At 42.9% G+C, this 16,042-nt stretch overlaps 1 long non-coding RNA gene across 1 annotated transcript in view; it reads right to left on the minus strand.

Annotated features, from left to right (window-relative positions):
- Nucleotides 1-16,042, minus strand: part of LOC135106821 (uncharacterized) — a 48,497-nt gene that overhangs the window by 26,333 nt on the left and 6,122 nt on the right. The window contains exon 2 of the long non-coding RNA XR_010271474.1: nt 12,626-13,178. This is a non-coding gene — a long non-coding RNA (uncharacterized LOC135106821). The remainder of the gene's footprint in view (nt 1-12,625; nt 13,179-16,042) is intronic.

Raw genomic sequence — 16,042 nt, forward strand, 5'->3', positions numbered from 1 at the left:
AGACAGACGAATGGAATGAGAGATAATGCCAGAAAAGAGAAGACAAAGCATATCTATACAAGAAGAAAGAAAGATAAAAATAACAAACAAAGTCCTTACAATAAATACACAACATTATAATACACATACAAAATACGTATGTAGACTGACAGAGAGATCGAAACACTGACAGCAAGATATAGAGAAAAATATAGAGAGACTGAGGCATAAAGAAAAAAATAAAATAAATAATAATAATCGCCAGACAAACAGATAGAAAGTATACACATAAAGAAAGACATACAGATGGACAAACAGAAGCGTCAAAATATACCTACATACAAAAAGAGAGACAAATATATATTGTTAGCCAGACAGGTCGATAAAAAAGAGGCGCCGTAAGTAATAAACAGTGAAAGGAAGACAGATATATAGTAACACAAATTAAAAAAAAAAGTAAATATATATATATAAAAAAAAGGATTTATAGTTCGCCAGACAAGGAGATAGATAAGAGGCGTCACAGTAAATAAACAAAAGTAAACAAAGGGTAACAGATAGACAAGCAGACAGTCGAGGAGCATCATACACAAAACAATAAGATAGAAAGATAAAATACACAGACAGACAGATAGATAAGTAGATACACAACGTGACTATTTCGCAGAGGGGAACCTTACAAGTCACAATGAACACTTTGGAAACACAACAGCAAGAGTTCCAACACTTATATTTTAACCACAATGAAAGGGAAATGCAAAAAAAAAAAAAAAAAAAAAAAAAAATCTTCACATCACTAGTGCGTGTATTCCGAGTCAAAGAATCCACCACGATATGAATAAATCTAACAAAGGAACACTAAGGAAGAACACGAATACAACCAGTTTCCCCCTCACAGGTTTGTTCTGTTTTGCATTTTGAGAATTAATTACTGTGCATGAAAGAGACATAATAATGGAGTTATTTAATCCTGGAATGTTTAAGTAAGCAAGGCGTTAGCGAGACATGACCAAAATGGACTGCCACAAGGCTGCCACAGGGAGAGGTCACGATAGACGGAACACGAGGCGAGATGAGAAGCTGAACTGCGCTGGCCTGAGAGAGATGGGTAGGCGATGGAGGTAACTGGAGGAGGCTAGAGGAGCTCTTTGTCTTGAAGGAGGAGGAGGAGGAGGAGGAGGAGGAGGAGGAGGAGGAGGAGGGGGGAGGAGGAGGAGGAGGAGGAGGAGGAGCAGTAGTAATGTCAAGAGTCGTAGCCGTACAAATAACAGCTGCGCAAGTCGCCACTATCGCTTCGCATCCTGTGTCACAACCCGGCGTGGACTTAACATCGTGTTCACCCTTATCACCCTGTTCTCCGCGCAGACCCCGTAGCGCCAGCAGATACTCACAAAAGACGCTGTAACATCCTCGCATCCACAGTCTCCAGCATTCGCGGGGTCATGTTTGTCTGGACGTACAAATAAGTAGTATCGCTAAACCCTATTAATCAAATTTAGTTTACATGATCAAACACACACACACACACACACACACACACACACACACACACACACACACACACACAATAAATAAATAAACAGTATCGTCAGTCCATGTTCTTAGTATCTGGTTAATTTTATCACATGAGAAAAAAAAATCACCACTAGTCCGAATTCGTAGTAATGTATTACGTTTAGCTAACTGCAAACAATAGAATAACCACAAAAATTAAATAAAAAAAGGGGGTGGAAAAAAAAAACACATTGCAGAAATCCATATTTGCTGTTTATCTCAACAATGAACACACACACACACACACACACACACACACACACACACACACACAACTCCCTTTGTATTACACTAAACCTGCACGTACTTCACTGTAATTATAATAAGCCCCGAGCCTCAACAAAAAAGGAATTGTTTAAAATGTTCTCCTTACTCAGCGGCGTGCGTGCGTAGGTAAATTCCAGACAATCTCCTTAAACCCGCGCACAACGTCCTCAATCTGTTTAGTGAGCAAGGAAACAAAGCATCGAGGAAACCCGGCTAATGAGCAATCAATTTAAGGAGGTCGGGTGAGGAGAGATAAGAATGATTGTGACCATAAAAATATTTCTCGATAACGAGGGTTTGCGCAAGATACATTTTTACCACAGCAACACCATAGCAATACTGACTGATACCAGAAAACCTGCGCATGACCGGCTGACGGTGACCACAGCAGCATCACAGTGATACCACAAGCAATACGCCAGTTATACTCGTACCACAACACCACAGCAGCACCATACCATAACAATACAAGAACAATACAGCAACACCAGTACCCCACCACGACAATATCACAGCACACTACAGACAATACAACAATACAACAGCGATACATTAGTACTACAACAATACAGCAAAAGTACACAAGCGATACAATACCACACCAACACTATAACAATACCACAATATGACAACAATGCAGCAACAGTACATCAATACCACTTCAGTACTGCAATAATGCCAGTACAACGTTCCTTCAAGAGGGAGGTTTCAAGACACTTATTCATCATTTTTTGACCACTGCTTTGACCCTTTTATGGGACTGGCATTTCAGTAGGCATGTTTTTTTATTGGATTTCTGTTGCCCTTGGCCAGTGTCCTTCCTACATAAAAAAAAAAAACACGAGGACATCCAGAATTACGCCCACAGCAACACCTCAGCAGTACTACACTAGCGTCACAGCAACACAGCGTCAACACCACACCAATGCATAACCAGTGACTAAAAGAGGGCCAGGTTTCAGCCACAGCAGCACCACTTCACAATAACTTACGCTAGGGCAAGTCAGCGAGGGACAACAGCGCTTAGTGACTTCGTTAGCGTCAGTAACTTAATGCCATCAGTCCAGCGCCAAGTGTCGTCATGGCAACCCTTGTCTTAAGTCTCCATCCAGACCCGCCATGAGTGAGGCCAAAATGGTGACGCACACCTGCCTGCCATTGTTCCAGACACCCCGAGAGTCAGTCAGGTAACACACGAACTTAACGTATCTTGGAATTTACAGTCATAGCTTCTTTTCTTACCGTCCTTCTTCCAACACTTGCTTTGTGATCTATAAGCTATCCTGAAGTGTCGTAAGTCAACTTACATGCAAGAATCATAGTTTTAAATGTTTCTGTATCTTATCTCGACTACTTTTAAGTCTATACTGGATGTTATTAGTGTTTTCAAGACATTTTCAGGTTTGTAGTAAAAGTTTAACAAGATTTTACATCATCAGCAGGCAAATCACCTCGCGAGAACCCGACTTATCATCCTTGTGTCCTTTGAAAACACCCGTAATGAAAGAACAAAGCGTTTCAGAATATAAGCCCAATATCTGAACACCCTGTTCATCTTTCGCATACAACAACACCCTTCTGAATCAATCTTACCTTACCATTCTCTATTCTCACATTAACTTCTTTACTAGATTTCCCGCTTTCACACCCCTCTCTAATCCATTTCCCAACAGGCATCCTTTGTTATCTACAGTGTTCTAAAGAAGCATCCAATTTTCGTTTACTTATACGGGCGAGGTCGATCCGCACTGCTTTTAATATAGACTAACATGCCGTTGCCTTTAATCTCCCCTGCGCTGCGAGGCTGAGGGGATTGGACCGACCTTGTTAGTGCAGGTCATGCATGCTGCCCTTCCTACTGTTTCCCTGGAAGAGTAATTGTTGAAATGTTTTGTTTGCGACTGTATGAGGGAAAGAAAGAGAGAGGTGTATATAATTCTCAACATCAACAAACAATCTTACTAAAGTGCTCGAAGCCAAATAAGTGAATCCGTATTAACACAGAAAAAGGAAAAGAAAAAAAGGTAAGTAAACGAAAGCACAGAGCAAATCAGAATTAACGAGAATGCAAGGAGAAGCGAGGAAGAGGAGAGAATGTGTATGAAGGCGAGGGAAGTGAAGAGCAAATAACAGAAAGGGTACGAGGAGAGAGAGAGAGAGAGAGAGAGAGAGAGAGAGAGAGAGAGAGAGAGAGAGAGAGAGAGAGAGAGAGAGAGAGAGAGAGAGAGAGAGAGAGAGAGAGGATTAGGAGATCGATGGTGTACGAAAGCAGGAGACTAACAATGTGCGAGGAGGAGGAGGAGGAGGAGGAGGAGGAGGAGGAGGAGGGAGGGAGAGTGGAGAAAACGTGGGCGGTGAGCTGGTGAAAGGAAACTGAGAGGAAAAGAGAGAGAGAGAGAGAGAGAGAGAGAGAGAGAGAGAGAGAGAGAGAGAGAGAGAGAGAGAGAGAGAGAGAGAGATTGGGTGAGAGGGAGGAGCTGAGGAGAGCGATGAGATGAGAGGGGGGCTGGGATGGAGGGAAAGGCAAGTACGAGGTGAGTGGCTGAGGGTTCCAAAGTGCTGACGAACGGCAGAGAGAGAGAGAGAGAGAGAGAGAGAGAGAGAGAGAGAGAGAGAGAGAGAGAGAGAGAGAGAGAGAGAGACCCGGGGAAATGAAGGAGAGGAAGGAAGAAAGATAAGGAGGAGGAGGAGAAGGAGGAGGAGGAGGAGGGAGGAGGGAGGAGGAGGAGGAGGAGGAGGAGAGGGTAGATGATGATGCATGATAAATTGTTGGCTCCCACTAAGACTAAGTATTGAGAGAGAGAGAGAGAGAGAGAGAGAGAGAGAGAGAGAGAGAGAGAGAGAGAGAGAGAGAGAGAGAGAGAGAGAGAGAGAATTATATTACTACAATAATTTTCCATAACTGCATACTACTGTTAGTACAACTACCACCACTTCTATTACTACTACCACCACCACCAACACCACCATCACCACCACTACTACTACTACTACTACTACTACTACTAGTGCTACTACTCGATGATTAATTTACAAACTAAATACATAACTACAAAAATCAAGTCAAAAAGTCATTTCCTGGTGAAAAAAAAAACACAATATTACACACGAATATTTTCTTGAATGGCGGCTGTGTTGAGGTGAGTATGTGAAGCAAGGGAAAGTCATGCATCCCACTCCCCACCCTCCTCTGCTGCTTGCCTAACACAGGGCGTCGCCTCTCCAATAACACAGTGGTTCGGGGAGCGTCGTGGTGTCGTCAGACCAGTATGTGGGTGATTTTTTACTCTAGATATGATAGGAGGTGATGGATGCGTTGCGGCAAGAGACGGAGGCGCCACTGAGACCAAGGCTACGGTACTAAAATATTAACGGAGCATACATGAACTAAAAAAATAAAAAATAAAAAAATAATAAAAAAAAAAATTATATATGAGTGTATTTATAGCTCTAGTGGCAGTTTTATCATGAACATTTGGTGGTAAGTGGTAATTATCTAGATAGATGGGTGGTGTTGGTGAAAGTGGTTGGTAAAGGGAAAAGATCACTCACTAAAGTGTTGAGTGTTGTGTTTCCGGGAAGAGGAGCGAGATGGAGAGTGCGGCGGTGCACACGCTACCAGGGGCACACATGTTGCTTGGATGTTAAGTCCTGACTCTGTGTTTTTGACAGACATCTTAACACGACTTCCTGCATCCTAAAGAGATTACCCATGATCGTGACTTTGGTTCTGTATTTGTGTTGGATTATGTATCGCTGTGTGTGTGTGTGTGTGTGTGTGTGTGTGTGTGTGTGTGTGTGTGTGTGTGTGTGTGTGTGTGTGTGTGTGTGTGTGGGTGGGTGGGTAGGTGGGTGAGTGGGTGGGTGTGTGTGTATGTGGGTTGGTGGGTGGGTGGGTGTGTGTATGGGTGGGTGGGTGGGTGGGTGTGTATGGGTGGGTGGGTGGGTGGGTGTGTGTATGGGTGGGTGGGTGGGTGGGTGGGTGTGTATGTGTGTATGTGGGTTGGTGGGTGGGTGGGTGTGTGTATGGGTGGGTGGGTGGGTGGGTGTGTGTATGGTGGGTGGGTGGGTGGGTGGGTGGGTGGGTGGGTGTATGGGTGGGTGGGTGTGTGTATGGGTGGATGGGTGGGTGGGTGTGTGTATGGGTGGGTGGGTGGGTGGGTGTGGGTGGGTGGGTGTGTCTAGATGCTCACAGAGGTTCATATCGGGCTGTGGCGTGAGTCACTGGGACGAACACCTGTGGTAATCTGCCACCCGTCGACGTGCTAAGTGAGGCAGTGCACCACACACCGAGGCTGGTAACATTACATTAAATAAATCAAAAGTGAACGACTGTCCAACCAATATCTCATAAAGTATTAATTTGAACCAGCCTAATTTAATTCTTACCTATTCAGTGACTGGAATTCTTACAAAAAAGAAAGACTACTCTGAGAGAGAGAGAGAGAGAGAGAGAGAGAGAGAGAGAGAGAGAGAGAGAGAGAGAGAGAGAGAGAGAGAGAGAGAGAGAGAGAGAGAGAGAGAGAGAAACGTTTGTTTAAAAAATGTCCTTGTCAGAGCTGTGAAAGATTTCTCCTAGAATTTTTCTCATCTCTACTCTTATTAACGACAGCCATGTACGTGTGTATGACTGCACATAAGTCAAATTTAAGGAAAAATATGCGCGCGCGCACACACACACACACACACACACACACACACACAGATTAATGTCAACAGGTATCCGTAACGGCATTCTGAACATATTTATCATTCCTAATGTTACTAATTGATTCTCAGGTGTACGGTTACTTAAGAAGCAACATTTGGTCATAACAGGGATGTGTGTGTGTGTGTGTGTGTGTGTGTGTGTGTGTGTGTGTGTGTGTGTGTGTGTGTGTGTGTGTGTGTGTGTGTGTGTGTGTGTGTGTGTGTGTGTGTGTGTGTGTGTGCTATTTCAAAGCATTTTTCGGAGTCCATTTAAAACTCTCTGCATCAATATCAACGTTTGTGGACGATTCTCGTTTCGTAACAAGTGACATCTATACATTTCTCGTGTTTAGTAATTTAATTATGCCTCTTAACAGTCATGTAATAACATTTTGATAAAAAAAAAAAAAAAAACGTTAATTTTTCTTCATAGCTTTGAGGAACAGTGAAGATAACGCCTGTGTGTGGTGACCTCAATCCTTTTAACCTCGATTCCGCCAACCGTGCTCCACTTTAAAGATTCCAGTTGCCTGAGCATCACCTCTTTCACAAGGTCATTGCGTGGCTCGCACTCCGACACCGCACGTTCCATGATGAAGATCACAAAGGTGACCTGCCGACCCTACAGATTCCCAGCATAGATCTTGGTATACACTGAAGCATGTGTAACCACCGCCACGAAAACTTATTGCTGTTCCAAAAAATATATATGTAATAATAATAATAATAATCAATTAGCTAATAAATTAAGATAAATAGATAAATGCAAGTGATAAAATTAACGCTTGTCAGAGTGAGACGCTTTGCATCTTCGAATGGGAGCAAAAATAAGTCTGGAAACACGGTACGTTTGCTATCAGCCTTTCAAAAACTAGAGGTGGTCACAAAAAGGAGACACGAGCATCAGTTATATCAGTTCCACGATCGTCGGTAGAATGAAAGACAGGCTCCCCAAAAACACCAGGAAACCGCGAACTGGGTTACCTGTACATAATCCATAAGCGGGTCTACACACTTTTTGAAACCGTGTGGACAGGATAGAGGATAACTATTCCACATTATGAGAGTCGATGAAGCCAGAATAGCACGACCCAGCTGATGTTTGAGACTCAGGGAACAAGAGAGTTGGGTGAGCGGCATTCAACAGTACGACCTAGCATTTGAATCACGAAAAGCGAGACAGAAGAAAGAGGGTGACAACAGATCAGTGGTGAGGGTCCCTTGTTAACCAGCTGGTGCCGTGAGCTTTGATATCCGCGGATGAATTAAGGAGCATAACAGTGACAAATATGCGGGCATTGTAAACATTCAAGACTCTTTGTAAGGCTAAGAAAACGTTCTCACATCAAGGACACACTCAGCTTTGCACAAAAATGAAGATTAAGTATTTTCTTCAGTAAAAATAACACTGGGAACACTAACACTCTCTCTCTCTCTCTCTCTCTCTCTCTCTCTCTCTCTCTCTCTCTCTCTCTCTCTCTCTCTCTCTCTCTCTCTCTCTCTCTCTCTCTCTCTCTCTCTCTCTCTCTCTCTCTCTCTCTCTCCTAGCAAAAGGATGAAGTGGGTGGTGTGGGAAAGATCACCTATGGACCACACAATATAAACTCTAAAATCTCTCTGGAAGAGTAATGGATGGCGATCAGCTGTCCGGCGCGTGATCCACAAGACCATGTGCGAATTATACACACACACACACACACACACACACACACACACAAACAAACAAACAATATATTGCGTATAGATAAATAAACAGCGAGGAAGGAAAGGTAGACAAAGAGAGTGAAACAAGAAGACATGCGGACAATAAGCCGAACAAATAGTAGTTGGAATAATAACATATACGTATATACATAACAATATTATACTTAACCAAACAGGAGCACCTTGCAATGTACGTCCCTTAGCGGCACCACCAAACATTCACAAACTACAGCAACAGACCCAGACCGCTATTGTGTGCTGCAGTCTCACCAGAAACACTTACCCACACCTGAATGAATCTATCGTACACAGAGCCTGGAGGAGTAAGTTTCAGGTATACAGATGAGTACGAGCCAAGCAAATGTACTTAGGGAGCCTTCATGTTAATTTCTTTCTACGCACCAGATAAGGAAGTACGTATTGTGATAAGGAAGTGTATACGTACTGTGATGTGCGTGACTTTTTTTTTTTTTTTTGTTATTCATATTTGAATGGGATTGTGGTGGTGACTTGTGGTGATGAAACAAGATAAAGCAGGGGAACTTTATTTCTCTAACGTTCTACGACAACTGTCTTCCTCAGAGTCTCATCACCATCACCATCACCACAATCTCACTCACGTGTTCAAATCTATATTACTCGTATTTTTCTATGATTTTACTGGTGTTCAAAGACGTGCGCCTTCCCTGTTGTCAACACTGTCCAATATTATGTCGGTTTTCATCCTGGCTCATGGCAATTTTCTAGGTGGAAGAGGTAGCGCCAGGAGTTCTATGACTTTGTTATTGAGCCTCTAAACCTTAATCTGTAATTTTTTCCAGTAACTTCTATGATGTTGATGACGAAATACTGTGGGTCTGCAATGTTATTTTATGAATATATTTTTTTATATTTTCCATGGGTGAAATTTCATGAGCTTTATGTTACTTTGTAAGTGAAAGTCTATCAGGAAACTTGTGTGATGTATACTGCTCTTCTTGTTACTTCATTTTATTGGTGTGTTTTTTTGTTATTGTAAAAACTTTTAAAACAATGAAAAAAAAAGAAAAAAGAAAATCTGAAAGAGAGAGAGAGAGAGAGAGAGAGAGAGAGAGAGAGAGAGAGAGAGAGAGAGAGAGAGAGAGAGAGAGAGAGAGAGAGAGAACAGCTGACGGATGCAGAGGAAGGGATGCGATGGGCCTTGAAAGGATTGGGAGGGAATAAGAAAAGAGAGAAAAAAAAAGAAAGGAAAGAACATAAAAAAAAAAAGCACACACACGAGGGAGGGAACAGCTTGGTTGTGTGTAGTCTTTCTTTTCTCCGCCAACACACGCACGGGTCACGAGCCTCGCCAGGTCACCCAGGAAACAACAACAACAACAACAACAATAACAACAACAACACCGCCACCACCACCACCAACATCAACAACAACAACATCATCAAGGGAGGGGCCGCGCACACACACACACACACACACACACACACCACTTCTGCAGCTGTCTCGGGATTTTATAAAGACTGATTGATTGACTGACTGAGTTCTGGCATCGTAACAGCAAGGTCGCATGGAGCTGTGAGCCTTGCAGAACACGGAGTTAGGTGAGGGAGGCTGGCTGAGGGAGGTTGGGTGGGGGACGGGGTGGGGATAAGAGGCGGTAAAAGGAAAAAATAAATTAAAATAAATTAGTGAAAATGCAAAATAACGTAATGCTTGTTTTGACTTCATCTGTTGCTCTCAATCTTAGTGTGAAATTACTCATGCATATAGTGATGATAATGATGGTGGTGGTGATGTCGTTAAACATCATTATTATTATTATCATTACTAGTAGTTGTAGTAGTAGTAGTAGTAGTAGTAGTAGTAGTAGTAGTAGTAGTAGTAGTAGTAGTAGTAGTGGTAGTAGTAGTAGTAGTAGTGGCAGACCTAAACTGATAATAATAACGCCTCAATGTGTGTGTGTGTGTGTGTGTGTGTGTGTGTGTGTGTGTGTGTGTGTGTGTGTGTGTGTGTGTGTGTGTGTGTGTGTGTGTGTGTGTGTGTGTGTGTGTGTGTGTGTGTGTGTGTGTGTGTGTGTGTGTGTGTGGAAAGGCGAGTGCACGGGTCCGCAAGGGTAAACGGGACACACCAGCAGCAGTCAGTTCAACGGCCTCAGCTATAAATGAGGGGGAAAAAAGAAAAAGAAAGAAAGAAAGAAAGATCCTGTTTCATACTCGTACACTCACTCTACAGGAGGAAGAGGAGCGGCGGGCAAGGTAACGAGGAGCGAGGCACCTGTTGGAAGGCTGGAAAGTACGTATGGTCTTCATCTGACGAACTGATAGCCAGATAGGGATGACAATGCAACCAATATTCTGAAACCCGCGCCGCACATCTACTAATTTTAAAAGGCTTTAGTTCAAGTTGTTCGGGTTTTTGAGTCTGATTTTATGGTTGAAGTAGTAAACTAGCAAGATTTCTACATTATCAACGGTAGAAACACTATAGAGAACGCGGCTGGTCATCTCTGTGGCCTTTGAAAATAGTCGTGGTGAGAGAGGGATTCTGAAAATAGGCCTATGTGCATTGTTCTCCTTGATCCTTCTGAGTGATGTTCTTCCTCGTAATGATGCTCACTTGTTGCAGGGGCTTTAACTGATCAGTCAGTCCACTGTTAACCTACATATGATATCTACGAGTACATTCTTACACAATCTCTGCCTTTAATCAACATCCTAAGCTAAAACTGAACCAGGATGAGTGTGTGATGTCGGTGAGTCAGAAAGGACACCACAACTTTTCTTTCAGTGAGGGCTGATAAGGTTTCTGTGATAATCAATTCTCATCACAGCCCATCTATTTCAAGTGAAAGATGATTAGATGCATACGTATTGTGCTGTGTGCGTCTGAGTCTCCACCTTCGTTCTAGCATCATGAGCCTTACTTGTCACTCCCTCGTGTCACGTTACTGATGCAAGGTCACGGCCAGAGTGCAGCTTCCAAACTAACACCTTACAGGGCACTTTTTTTTTTTTTTTTTATGCTCCTCGATTTCGTGATCTGTCTCTGGTCATTCTGCTGCTGCCGTGCTGATGACTGCCACTTGGTACACCTTTCCCTAATTACAATTACTCTGAGTCATCTTTATTTGCTCTACAGCCACATCCAATCTTTAAACTGGGTAGGAATTGCAATATTTACTCTTTTTTCACCCGTAACTTTCTTGCAGATGCTTATAAAGATGTTATATACTACGTACGGCGTAATACTTGCCTCGTATCAAAGTGAAATAGTCAATACTTACTGACACTAAAAATGTTTGCAAATAAGCTTATAAGAGTAGGTTGCTTCCACTCAACTATATTCGTGCCATTCAAGAACGTGAGATTGTTGATGATGACGCAACATGTAATTCTACTTTCTTTGATGTACTTGTAAATACACGTTCCTTGTGGCAGCTTTAAAATTCTTGAGAGAGAGAGAGAGAGAGAGAGAGAGAGAGAGAGAGAGAGAGAGAGAGAGAGAGAGAGAGAGAGAGAGAGAGAGAGAGAGAGAGAGAGAGAGAGAGAGAGAGAGAGAGAGTAATCATCAACACTCAAAATTTCCCCTTCGCTGTGTCTCTATCATCTACTCATAAATAAGTTCTTTCTAGATTCTGTGAGTGCTGTGCGTTTTCCACCTTCCGTTTTTCATTATATAAATTTCATATTATATCTACATTTCTTTTCACTTTCGGTGGAGTGACGCAGATGTTTTCTGTCCCCGCACCTGAGAGGCAGACTCACGCAATGGCGGTGGAAATTCACTGTAAAATAATGTTACATGTGATGGCTGTAAAGGTGCCTCATTTTGCCAGCTTTCCTCATCTTACACCTTTTATTAATTTCCATTCCTGGCCAACACTCCTGCACTCGCCTTGATGGTGCTCCCGTGATTTCGCCATCTGCATATCTCACACACCACATACCGTATTGTTGCCGTCGTGTTTATCCTATGTTCCTTGCATTGAGGTTTCTTCTTCCCTTAAGTCTTTTCTCAGGACTCCATGTTACACTAGCTAGACCAGAAATGCTTATCCTCACAGTTCCTAGCTATACTGTACGTTCCTTGCTTTCTCTCTATACGTGTTCTTCAAAACAGTTAAATAGATTCAGAGCAAAGGTATCCAGTAATTTATCAAACTGTCCCATAAATAACACTGGAGCCATTTCTTCTTCTGTGTGTGCTTTATGAGGGAATGACGTGCACCCTCACCTTCACTGGGTGAAGGAAAGGGAGCCCCACACCACAAATGAAAAAGTCACGTTTAGCGCATTACTAATAATGAACAAATGGGTACAGCATTAACCACGCCCACACTTACTCACTCATTCACAACACACCCATCCACTCACCCACCTACACACACACACACACACACACACACACACACACACACACACACACACAAATACATATACATAGTTACCTTACCTGTCTCTTTCTCTTGTACTTGCCGCAGGCCATCCTTTCTGCGAGGGTAGCCAGCAGGCCGCAGAAGAGATGCATGGCCCTGCTTCGCCCCCTGGCCACCTGCTCCGGCTCCTCCTCAGGCAAGCCGCGCCCTTCCTCCTTCTCCGTCGGGGAGGTGGGCTCGCCTTTCCGCTTCAAGCACGGCATGGTGGGAGTTTGGCGCGTGGTGTGGCGTGAGGGGCGGCAGCGGCTTGAGGGGGCGTAGTGTATGGCACCCTGATAATCATTTTATGTCACTGCAGTTTTCTTTACATTTTGCCTTGAGTCGCCCCCAGTTCGGGACCTGACGTCAGCACTACCAGGAATCACGTCAAACGGTTCTTTTTTAATCACCACAGATGATCAAACACACTGCCTTGACATTTCTTTATATAAAACCTTTCACCTGCACCAAAACACACCACAGCAAACACCGACAACAGCTCAATGCCTGTAAGTGTCAATCGTTCCGAGGGCAGCGTGAGGCGCGCGGCTCAGCCACACACTGACACACACTGACACAACTCACGTTTTCCTGTTTATGAAATGAAAGTAAACAAATGCATGATAACACTCACAGATAAACAAAACGAGGAAAAGACTCACGACACGGATGGCAAGGCAAGACAAACACCGGGTTATCAATTAACAGTTTGAAACCTATAGCAAAAATAATTCTGGTATTTTTCTTTGAGAGACCTAAAAATCATCAACCATCAGGGCCACTCCCTGCTATCACACCAACACTTCACACTTGCACAAGGCAGCTCACCATCAAGTCAACATCACACTGTTGTCCAAACTCTTGTAAATCAAGGTCTGCGTCTCAATCACAATGGGAAGTTCTTATCACGAAAAAAATAATATGTTCAGAATCAACAGGGATTTCCACTATAATGTACCAGCAGCATATCGAAGTTGTGTACCACGAGAACAGGTGGCGACCCATGCACAGACGTAGCAGGTGTGGGGACGATGAGCGGGAGCGGTCTATGTTGGGGAGCGTTTGGCGATAGAGGTAAGGGGCTCCGTGAGGTGGCCGGGTGTGTGGGTCGCATGATCTATTAACGTCATGAACACGTCACGCAGTCACGTGATCAAAAAACACTCTACCGGAGCTAATTTGCACAAGGGTCCAAACACGCTCTCGCCGCGCCCCCACCTGACGTGCGCGTCTTGGACGTGAACACTGTAGTTATCAGTGACTTGGTAACAGAAATAATAGGTATATTCTCTCTCTCTCTCTCTCTCTCTCTCTCTCTCTCTCTCTCTCTCTCTCTCTCTCTCTCTCTCTCTCTCTCTCTCCACACACACACACAATATATATATATATATATATATATATATATATATATATATATATATATATATATATATATATATATATATATATATATATATATATATATACACACACACACACAAACACAAATACACACGCACACATACGCACACACATTAACTTATATTTCATAATGACCGACATGTTGTCAAATATTCTGAAATAGTTTACGAGCGGATAGGTGTTGAGGCAGCGGTAGGCACACCTGGCCGCGGGTGGCGAGAGGCAGCAGGCGCCGAGTTATCAGTGGCGCATCAGGGAAGAGGCTGTTAGGCTGTGCCGAATGATAAGGTCAGATGCTGACGATAGTGAAATATGTGACACCTATAATATACAATATTGGGAACGAGATGACGATTAATTAAAAAACAGTCCTTTTGAAAATTAATGATTTAATACATTTATTGTTACAATTTTCTAGTTTTCTTTTTAATTAATTAACGTTTAGGAAATAAAGATTTGTAGTTCTTAAGGTGCCTTAGTATCTTACAAACTATAAGTACACACTTTTGCAATCAGATTCTGGTTAAAAATCAAATATAGACATGAAGGTGATTTCCTTTTAGGTGTGTTGTCTGTGCAGTCATGCCGAGAGAAGGAAGGCAAGGGAAGCAAGGCAGGAGGAGAGGAATGCCAGAGGATGAGCAAGAGGTAAAGGTAAAAAGGCTGAATACAAACTCATTTATTAGGCGAGTATGAAGAGTCAGTTTAAGAAGTGGGCGAGACGCAACACTTGGCAGGTCACTAAGGAGGCGCAGAATAGCTCTTCCTGGCTACCACATCATTCCCCTCTAGTATTAATAAACGATACTATGTCACAGTCACCAAATTCAGTAAAGTGAGGAAATAGGAGCCAGAATGGTGACGCGGCGTGGCTGGGCAGGACGCGACACAGGCATCACAGTATTTAGTGAGGCTGCCGGGGCACAACACAGTGACACATTTCATTACTGATAAAAATAAGTAAATAAAACATGCGCGTGGTCCAGATTACTAAAGATGGGTGCATAATAAACCTGTATCAAAGTTGATGAATTGCAAAGTGGAAATTACATGTTCGGCTATGAAATATAAAACACATGTTGCCCCCGGATGTTCTTCGTCTGGCCTAAAATAAAGACACGTGTTATTCCACGCTCGGAACAAGATCCCGCGATTTCCGACTCAAACGCTGCGAATAAGTTTTTGAGTCGAGTGATATTCAATTTTTTATTCCAATATCTAGTTCAGTTTTGTTATGCGTAACATTTAAGAATTCAGTGAAATATGGAAATGTTATTTTACTGACTGGGATCGGAAAGAATTTATAAAAACTACGGTTGGAGTGGCGACTCGATACACTCCTTTCATTGACGCAAACAAATGTCACTTCAGAAGATTCAAAGGCAGACGTGAACCCAAGACGGTGATGTGTCGAGGCTCCGGTTCACTCACAACCACGAGGAGGGAGCGAGAGATCCTCGAGATGCTCCCGTCACACAGAGTGCTTCGCTTCCTTATGAGCTGGTACTCTTCACATTCCCTATCTTATCTGGGAAGGACAAGTAAGCGAGCGGTAATCACCTTATCAGAGCCGAGCACCGCACACCAGGCACCGCAGTGATCCTCTCTCCACTCAACTTCCGCCTTCATAATGTACACACCCTATAGAAAGTCGAATTTCCACAATAAAACAATAAAACTGAAGGTAATATTTCCAGCCGATAAGGTAACATAGCAAACTGCCATCAAAGTTCAAGTATGGTGAGCATAATTTGTAATGACAGAGAAATCATTACATCCAGAAACCGTCTTGGTGGAAATGTCACAAAAACAATTAATGCCTGACGACTTTAATCATCCCACTGCAATATGCAACAATTAAAAAATTAGAAGCAATGATTTTTTTTATAAGCATCGACAAGAAAGAAAAGGAAGAATTAAGAGAGTATATTTAGTTAGTATGATGCTTGAAAGTAGCTGTAGAGCAAGAAGAAATATTTCAAAGTGGTTAATCAGGAGGAAAAAAGAAAGAAAAATGAAAAATAACAGAGCAAGTGTTAAATGAAGGAGGGACA

This window comes from Scylla paramamosain, chromosome 14 (genome assembly GCF_035594125.1).
Source record: "Scylla paramamosain isolate STU-SP2022 chromosome 14, ASM3559412v1, whole genome shotgun sequence".
Classification (NCBI taxonomy): Eukaryota; Metazoa; Arthropoda; class Malacostraca; order Decapoda; family Portunidae; genus Scylla; species Scylla paramamosain.